The sequence below is a fragment of the Sphaeramia orbicularis genome, chromosome 24 (assembly GCF_902148855.1).
Source record: "Sphaeramia orbicularis chromosome 24, fSphaOr1.1, whole genome shotgun sequence".
NCBI classification, from domain to species: Eukaryota; Metazoa; Chordata; class Actinopteri; order Kurtiformes; family Apogonidae; genus Sphaeramia; species Sphaeramia orbicularis.
In genome coordinates this window covers 31,037,353-31,047,279 of record NC_043979.1, presented here as the reverse complement: position 1 = coordinate 31,047,279, position 9,927 = coordinate 31,037,353, and positions in this window count along the sequence as shown.

Sequence of the window (9,927 nt, the reverse complement as noted above, 5' to 3'; positions counted from 1 at the left end):
CAAACCATATGTTGAAATAAGGAGGGGGGGCAGAATAAAATGTCATATTTTCTGTTATTTCTTTTTTTTTTTTTTTAATATGGAGGGGAGGAAGATAAGTAGTAGTCAGAATTAATTATTGCACATTATTGCATTGTCTAGATATTTTAGATTTTTATATTTATTTTTAATATTTTATTGATGGTTACCCAGTTTTCACCCAGTGCATTGTGAGAGTGTGGTCCTGTGTAAGTGAGCAAATTAATTTCCTACGGGTTCAATAACGTATCTATCTATCTATCTATCTATCTATCTATCTATCTATCTATCTATCTATCTATCTATCTATCTGTCTGTCTGTGAACCCCCCCCCACCCCCCACCCACCCACACACACACACACACACACACACACACTGATATGATTATAATTATTAGTTATTTTATTAATTCATGTCAGGTATGTAATGTAATATATTGGGAAAATGACAATAAAAAGTTCCAAAACAAAAAAAAAAAAAAAAAAAAGACAAAAATGCAAAATGATACTCCTGAAGATGCTTCTTTCTTTCTTTCTTTCTTTCTTCTTTCTTTCTTTCTTTCTTTCTTTCTTTCTTTCTTTCTTTCTTTCTTTCTTTCTTTCTTTCTTTCTTTCTTTCAGAACCGTGGACAGAACTCAGAACAGAGTTGTCTCTGTCGCCCCCTGGTGTCTAAATCTAACAATAGGTGAAATACAGTAACTGGACAAACACAAATGTTTATGGAAATACAGCCTTACAAATGCGAGTTATATGCATAAACTTATAGATGTTTGCTGTTATTTTTGTGCTCTAAACATGTACAGCTTACTCTCATTATGCCATTTTCATTGCATCCTACAGTGTTTTGTAACCCATCAGTATTTGTCTTTCCAAAATCCAAAAAATACTTGAACGTTATTTAACTGAAGTGACCATAAATGATGGCTTGTTTTATTCTTATTATTAAAATATTATATGTGGATGCAGATTGATTTTCTCTGCGCTATGAGCAGATCAAATTCAGGCAGTTCTTACTGTATCTGTATGATTTTATCCGTGACCTTTATCTGGTAAAAATCCCACATGTTCCTTCCTTCCGAATCCCACTCATTTTTATTAGCATAAGCACAGTCTTAAGGCTCTTTAAAAGAACCAGATTTGGTTAACTTTTAAGACAAATAGAAGGTGGAGTGTGTTGGTGAATGAATGAATGGCAGGTGCAGTTAATCTAGGTGTGTGCAGGAAATGATTATGCATGAAGGTGCAGCTCAGGTATGACCTGATGTCCTGAATACCAACTATTGCAAATATTTTAGATATTCAATATATGTGCTGAGCTGGCATTTAGTCAGAATAGAGCTAATATCAAACCCCAAAGGAACTAGAGCCCGGCTAATACTGAATACTAAGCTATATCATGAAGGTAGGACAGTCAAAATGTGTCTGAACAATACATTTATCATGAATAAGTAGAAATTAAACATATAACACAAACACATATACAACACAAATGAAGAAAATAAGCATCTTTCCTACATAATAGGCTCTAAAAACAAGAGCACTTGGATAGAAACTGGTCATTTTCATCTTCTGGCTGATGAATAAGAAAATACATAATGCATAATCCCAACAATTTTAATCATTGAGAATCACGAGTGAACACTAAATCATTACATAATAAGGAAAATTAAATATCAAGTTGTTGATAATGTAGTCCTATTGTTAGTTAACCCTTTCATGCATAGTGGTCACTACAGTGGACAGCTATTCTACAGCTGTTCTCTTGTATATTCATGGATTTTGTTGTTCTTTTCGTTGTTGTTTTTTTTTGTTTTTTTGTTTTTTTACACATATCTTTATTAAAGTTTTAAGACACTACATGTATTTTCTGACATGAATTGGTAACATTATGTAGATCTCTCCTAAGGATAAACCCCCAGAATCACAAACCTTCCCCACAGTTTTCACACAATTTATAAGTAAATACATGTTTCTGTGTGTCAAAAATTAAACATGTGTCCAGCTGAGTGGATATTTTTGCAACTTCACGAAAAATAGGTTCATAAGAATTTTTTTTTGTCATTTATACTTTTCTAAATGTATTTTATTTTATTTCTTTATTTTTTAAAATTATTTTTATTTTATTTATTTATTTTTCAGAAGAAAATTTTCTATCACTTTTATTTTTTCATGCCTAAAGAGGAATAAAAACACTCCAGAAAAAATTTTTTGATTAAGGTTCTCATAATTTGTGCATGAAAGGGTTAATGTAGGCCAACACTGACATAAGTAGATATACATTTTCAGTGGTAGAATGTAACTAAATTTACTCTAGTAATTAAACATAATGTTGACGTACTTTTCTTAAGTATTTCCATCTGATCCAACTTTATACACATACCACTAGAACTCAGTTGTAAATGAGACAGTTTTGTTTTTGGTGTACGTCAGAATTCACATTGAGTCATTCATTCATTATCTGAACACGCTTTATCCTCACTAGGGTCACTGGAGCCTATCCCAGCTACTTATGGGCAAAGGGGGATGCACCCTGGACATGTCACCAGTTCATCGCAGGGCTGACATATAGGAACAAACAATCATTCTTACATTCATATGGGAAATTTAGATGGTGGGAGGAAGCCAGTGAACCCACACAGGCACAGGGTGAACATGCAAACTCCACACTGAAAGGTCCAACCACCATCCACTGGTGTTGGAATCGAACCCAGGACCTTCTTGCTGTGAGGCACAAGCACTATCCACTGCACCACCCATCATAATGTAACATATATTTATAATTTGACAGATTAAAATAAAGTCGTTTACATACGCGTTTGTTTTAAGAAAGACTGTGAATTGAATGAACATATTTTAAATATATAAAACAAAATAATTTAATTTAAGGCACAATAATAAATCAACTAACCACAATATAAATTACACAATGAATTTTAGTAAAATAAAAATGGGTTTAGTTAGAATTACTAAGGAAATAGAACAAGTGCTTATGTAATTTATTTGATATTACTCAAAAATATAAAAAAAAAAAATAAAAAATAAAAAAAAAAGTCTGGATTTAGATATATTTATTGCTTGCAACCACTTTTTATATTAAAATTCAGTAAATTCAACAAAACATTTTTTCAGTGCACGAGGCAGACAAAATCCTTCTCTATCTATCTATCTATCTATCTATCTATCTATCTATCTATCTATCTATCTATCTATCTATCTATCTATCTATCTATCTATCTATCTATCTATCTATCTGTCTGTCTGTCTGTCTGTCTGTCTGTCTGTCTGTTTTCTGTTATTTTTTTAATATGGAGGGGAGAGAGATAAGTGGTAGTCAGACATAATTCATTTGCACATTATTGCATTGTCTATATATTTTATATTTTTATAGTTATATTTAATATTTTATTGATGTTTACCCAGTTTTTAGCAGTGCATTGTGAGAGAGTGTGGTGCTGTGTAACTGAGCAAATGAATTACCTTTGGGGTCAATAAAGAATCTATCTATCTATCTATCTATCTATCTATCTATCTATCTATCTATCTATCTATCTATCTATCTATCTATCTATCTATCTATCTATCTATCTATCTATCTAATTTGGGACTTTTACTGGTAATGGAGTATTTCTACACTGTACATGTACTTTTATCTGAGTAGACATCTGAGTACTTCTTCTTCCACTGAATATTTATTTCTTAACTTACTACACAACCCTACTGCAGCACTACATGACTCCACACACCAGCCTACGTGTATTTTCACTTTATATCATATACATCATGGTGTCTCCAGTGAATCCAAATTCCTCATTTAATACCTGATCAAACCTGGATTATAATAAGGACTAGTTTTATGTTATAATCCAGTCAAAGTTTGTATTTTTAAGTTGCGTGTTTATTCCCTTTAGAATGAATCAATACAAGTAGGCTACAGTAGGTGCAGACTTTGTAAAAATGGCGTCTGATATAGGCTGCCTTTACATGAGGAGCTGTGCTATCAGTGACCACAACATCAGTGCATTAGAAGTCATCTCCAAAGAATGAAGAGTGCTGCTGCTGCATCAGGACCTGCGGTGGATCAGACACGCACAAGCCTCCTTCATGATGGGAAACTACAGCTGCTGGGCTGCAGATGTTTCCACCGAACAAGGCAATGAACATTTCCACGGAGATCGGGGGACATGGTCGCCTTTCACTTATTTCTAGCCCGTTTACTCCCGTCGTTTGGCTCAGTGAAGAAGTGACCTTCTCTGAGGCGGAAGATGTCAGCGCTCAAAAAGGTAGGATGGAACATGCACGGTGTCGTGTTTGTGCGTGGAGTGGATCCTGCAGCGCAGCCTCTTATTAATGTTATTGACTATTATGGCAAGTGCACATACTGGCTTCTGCTGGGACTGGGATTTTTTTTTTTTTTTTTTTTTACCTCCAGTCCAGATGAAGACGGCGTGCATGGGTGTGCATAGCTCGTGTGCAGAGTCAAAAGTGCACATTTCAGAAACTGCCCAAGTTCTGCAGAAGACGAATGAGTCACTCACTGAGCGGTTTTGCACTTGTCAGGGTGTTTCCTGCACCGATCAGTCAATAAATGATGCACAGCGTGTGGGTAGTGATTAGTGTGTGTGTTTGGAGGTGGAGGATGGAGGAGTGTGTGTGTATGTGTGTGTGTGTATGTGTGTGTGTGTGTGTGATTGAGACTGTGCCACTGTGAATGGAGGGGACCTACAGCTTTTTGTTCAAGTTTCTTCTGTCAGTAATGCCCACATGCTCTCATTGTGCTGCTCCCCTCCATTCACCCAGTGTGTGAATCTGGAGTGACTCAGCTGTATTGTACTATATCTGTCATCCATCTTCTCATCTGTCACAGGTGTTGCCATGGCTACTACAGACTCACTGCTGTCTATTCTTTGAGAAGGACTCAGGTAAGAGGTGGGAGGGGCGGTTCCATCCAACTTAACCACGAGACATCACTCAGACTATGTCTTAAAGTTTTCGAAAAGATGTGTAATGGATTAATAATGGAACAGTAGTGGTGGCTCTGTTGTTTTTCGTGACTTGTGAGTTGTCATACCGAGTAGGCTTCGACTGTGTTGGTTGGCTGGTGTTTGCAATAGTGTAAAACACACACACACACACACACACACACACACACACACACGCACACACACACACACACACACACACACACAATGAAGTTAACCCATAAGGACCCAGCGTGACATCTGTGTCATTTCCCAAATAAAATTTTCCCTATATGTAACGGTCCTTATGTAATTTATCACCATTTATTATAATAGTATCTCCTGTGTTTTGTGTTGTTTCAGTGAAAATCTGGTGTTTACCTACATTTAATTTACTAATCATGTAGATGTTTATAAAAACTCAGAGTAAAGTTTATTATTTTATCAAAAAATAGAGAAAACTGAAGAAAAAGTGACTTTTTCAGTAAAATCTATCATTAACTGAACTTAAACCCAGTGTGTCCATCCACTGTCATTGATCCAACTCCATGGGTTTTACTGGTGAATCAATGTTGGAGAAGATGACGGTGTTTCCACGGTAACTACAGAGCCTCTGAATGTCCACATATGGTCATATCTGATGACTATGAAAAGATGACAAACTGTATTTTACACCAATTATTTACATGGATTGATAGGATTAATGGATCAGCAGATATTAAACAGTTTACATGATTTTGGTAGATGGTGGATGTTTGGGTCTTTATGGGTTAAAACTGGAAAATAAAGGAAAGGTACACACCCGGCTTAACCCATAAAGACCCAAAGATCCACCATCAAACACAACCATATATTGATCTAAACTGTTTAATACCTGTTGATCCATTAATCCTATCAATACATGTAAATAATTAGTGTAAAATACAGTTTTCATCTTTTCATGGTCATCAGATATGAACCATTGGGACGTTCAGAGGCTCCGTAGTTACCGTGGAAACACCATCATCTTCTACAACATTGATTCACCAGTAAAACCCATGGAGTTGGATCAATGACAGTGGATGGAGACACTGGGTTTATGTTCAGTTAATGATAGATTTGACTGAAAAAGTCACTTTTTCTCCAGTTTTCTCTGTTTTTGATATGATAACCAATGAATTTACCCTGAACTTTAATGAACATCTACATGATCTGTGAATTAAATATAGGAAAATATATGATTTACACTGAAAAAATGCAAAATACAGAAGATAATATTATAATGAATGGTGATAAATCACTTAAGAAAGGTTAAATAAACAGAAAATTCATTTGAGAACTACCACAAATGTAGCACTGGGTCTTTATGGGTTAAATAGTTTTTCCATTGTGGATATTAAAGCATAAATACATGCTGTAATTGTCACCTCTGTCTTTAACCCATAAAAACCCAAACAGCCACTGCCGACCAAAATCATATACTGATCTAAAATACCTGTTGATCCACTAATCCTATCAATCCATATAGATAATTGGTGTAAAATGCAGTTTGTCATCTTTTCATAGTTATCACATATGACCCATTTGGACGTTCAGAGGCTTCGTAGTGAACGTGGAAACACCGTCATCTTCTACAACATTGATTCACCAGTACAAGCCATGGAGTTGGATCAATGACAGTGGATACACACACTGGATTTATGTTCAGTTAATAAGATTTGACTGAAAAAGTCACATTTCTTCAGTTTTCTCTGTTTTTGATATAATAACCCTCAACTTTAATCTGTGCTTTAATATGATTGGTAAATTAAATATAGGAAAATACCAGATTTTCACTGAAAAAAACGCAAAATAAAGGAGAGAATGTTATAATAAATGGTGATAAATCACTTTAGAAATGTTAAATATACAGGGTGGGGAAGCAAAATTTACAACATTTTGAGGCAGGGATTGAAAGACAGTGTATGACCAATTAGTTTATTGAAAGTCATGACAATTTATTTGCCACAAGAAAATTGACATAATAGAAAATGTTTTTATTCTATGTGTCCTCCTTCTTTCTCAATAACTGCCTTCACACACTTCCTGAAACTTGCGCAAGTGTTCCTCAAATATTCGGGTGACAACTTCTCCCATTCTTCTTTAATAGTATCTTTAAGAAAGTCGACATTGCTGTGTGATGTTCTATTGGTAGCATGTTCTAAAATAGCATAATCCAGAGGGTTTAGATCTGGGCTAGAAGGCAGCCATAAACATGATTCCCAAAAATTGCTAAAGTTGGATTTGTTGCTGTTGTCAACAAGTGTTTTGGTGTTCTTGTGTAAGATTTTAACTTCAAATCATATTTTACTGCATTTCTAACAGTCTTGTTGTCTACCTCAAGTTCAATTGCCATTTTTCTCTTGGATTTGGTTGGATCCTTTAGGATTTTGGATTAGAGAGCTTTAATAAAAGCTTTGGTACGTTTTTTGTTGCTTCCTCCACTTCCAGACTTTCTCGTAATAGTTTTGCTCATAGTCATTCTCTTCTTTCCATTATAAACAGTCTTTATGGACACTCCAACTATTTTTGAAATCTCCTTTGGTGTGACGAGTGCATTCAGCAAATCACACACTCTTTGACGTTTGCTTTCCTGATTACTCATATGGGCAAAAGTTTCTGAAAAGGTATGGATAATAGTGTTAGGTATGATTATGACATCAATATATGTTTGGTTTCAAAACAACTGACATAGTGCCTGCTGAGAAAAAACAACTAAATGTTCATTGTAAATTTTGCTTCCCCACCCTGTAGAGCAACATCCATTTGGGAACTGACACAAAAGTAACACTGGGTCTTTATGGGTTTATCCTATTCATGTTCTTTGTAAAATACCAAAATTCACCATCATTAGACAGTTTAATTCAAGAACAATTCTGCTGTAGTCAGTAGAAGAGGAGGTATTCAGATCATCACTTAAGCCAATAAAAGTATGTACACAGTGAAATCCTCCCATGAAAATAAATGCTCTGCACTGAAAACCTGACCTTAGTGGACAGTGGATGGAGACACTTTGTTTATGTTCAGTTAATGATAGATTTTGTTGAAAAAGTCAATTTTTCTTCAGTTTTCCTTGTTTTTGATTTAAGAAACCTCAAGTTTAATCTAAGCTTTTATGAACATTTTCATGATCAACAAATTAAATAATGGAAAATACCTGATTTTGACTGAAAAAAAATGCAAAATACAGAGGATAATACGACAATCAATGGTGATAAATTATTTAAGAAAGGTTAAATAGAGAGAAAAATTCATTTGGGAACTGACACAAAAGTAGCTCTGTGTCTATGGGTTAATATGGCTCCACATTTTACACCATTTACATAAATATCTCAACCAATATCACAGTATAGTAGTATTCTTCCTCTCAAATACCAAACAGTTATGTAAAATTATCGTTAGAGTGTTTAGAATGAAGAGTTCTGAAGATATGTCACAGATGCCAGTGTACTGGGTTATAGAGATATGAACTGAATGGATGTATGTGACCACTAGAGGGAATAGTGAGTCACTCTGCTGGTCTCCCATGGTGAGGAGAACGAATGCCACAAGGTCTTTGATCAAAATGTCAGAAAGTGATGAGACGTGATGATGAGAGCCACTAACAAACAACTTTTAGTGCCAATGAAAGTGACAAAGTGATAAAAGCTAGAAGTACTGTTGTTGTTTTTACCAACGGACACAGCTCTAAATGAAAAGAATGGAGTTTGATGCTGAAATCACAGCATTTCTTCTACATGGATGAGTTCGATTATGAGGTTTATGGAGGTGTAAAGTTATTATATGATGTTATATGATCTTTGCTAAATTGGCTGTTTGTTTATCCACAGTTTAGTTCTGACCTTGTTTGGACGATTCCAAACAGATCTTTAGTTCAGCTATTGACAACACAAACCAAACAGAAAACCAAGGTGATTTGTGGTTTTACTGTGGGTGTTTTTTTTTTGTCTAAAAACAAAGCTAAGCTAACAGAGCTATAATGTAAACTATCAGTTGATGTGAAGCTTGTAAGACAGTGTTATTAGGACCAACTGTCAATGAGTGTTTGTTTAAAGGACAAAACTTGATGATACCATAAAACAGACATGTGTCTAAACAATGAGCTTTGTACTTTGTGTGATGTAATACAGTGTGTGGATACATAGTGTTGATTTATTGGTGGTTTTTGGTGGTTCTAAGCGTGTTCATGTACATGTGGCTCCTTGTTGAGCCGCATTATGAAATAAATTCCCATTATGTAATAAAAGTTCAAAATGTAATAAGAATGTAATAAAGTCGCATTATGTAATAAACTGACGCATTTTGTAATAAACTACCTCAATGCATTATATAGTAAATTTTTTCGGATTATGTAGTAAGTTATTACAATTTAATAAATTTATTACAAAATGCACTTGACATATTTTTATTTTCAGGAAAATGTAATGTGCTAAATTAATCTTTAAACTGTGTGGTTAAAGTTCTGATTACATTACCTGTAGCTCCTGTGACTAATTTCTTCTAAATTGCTCTGAAATTATATTAATTTGGATTGTTATTACATAATGAACCATGTTATTACATTTTTTTAAACAAAAATGTGTCAAGTGCATTTTGTAATTAAGTTTTTCATTGTTGTAATAACTTACTACATAATGTGAAAAAATTTACTATATAATGCGTTGACGTAGTTTATTACAAAATATGTCAGTTTATTACATAATGTGGCTTTATTACAAGATGACGTGACATTCTTAGTACATTTTGAACTTTTATTACATAATGGGAATTTATTATATAATGCGGCTCAACACTCCTCCTGTTGGGAGTTTGGAATATCAGTACTATTATCAGAACTATTCGTATATTTGACTATTATATTAGCTTATTTTTTGCCTATCCTTTTCACCTGACACACCGCTTACATTAAATTAAATGTGTACATCGTCGAGC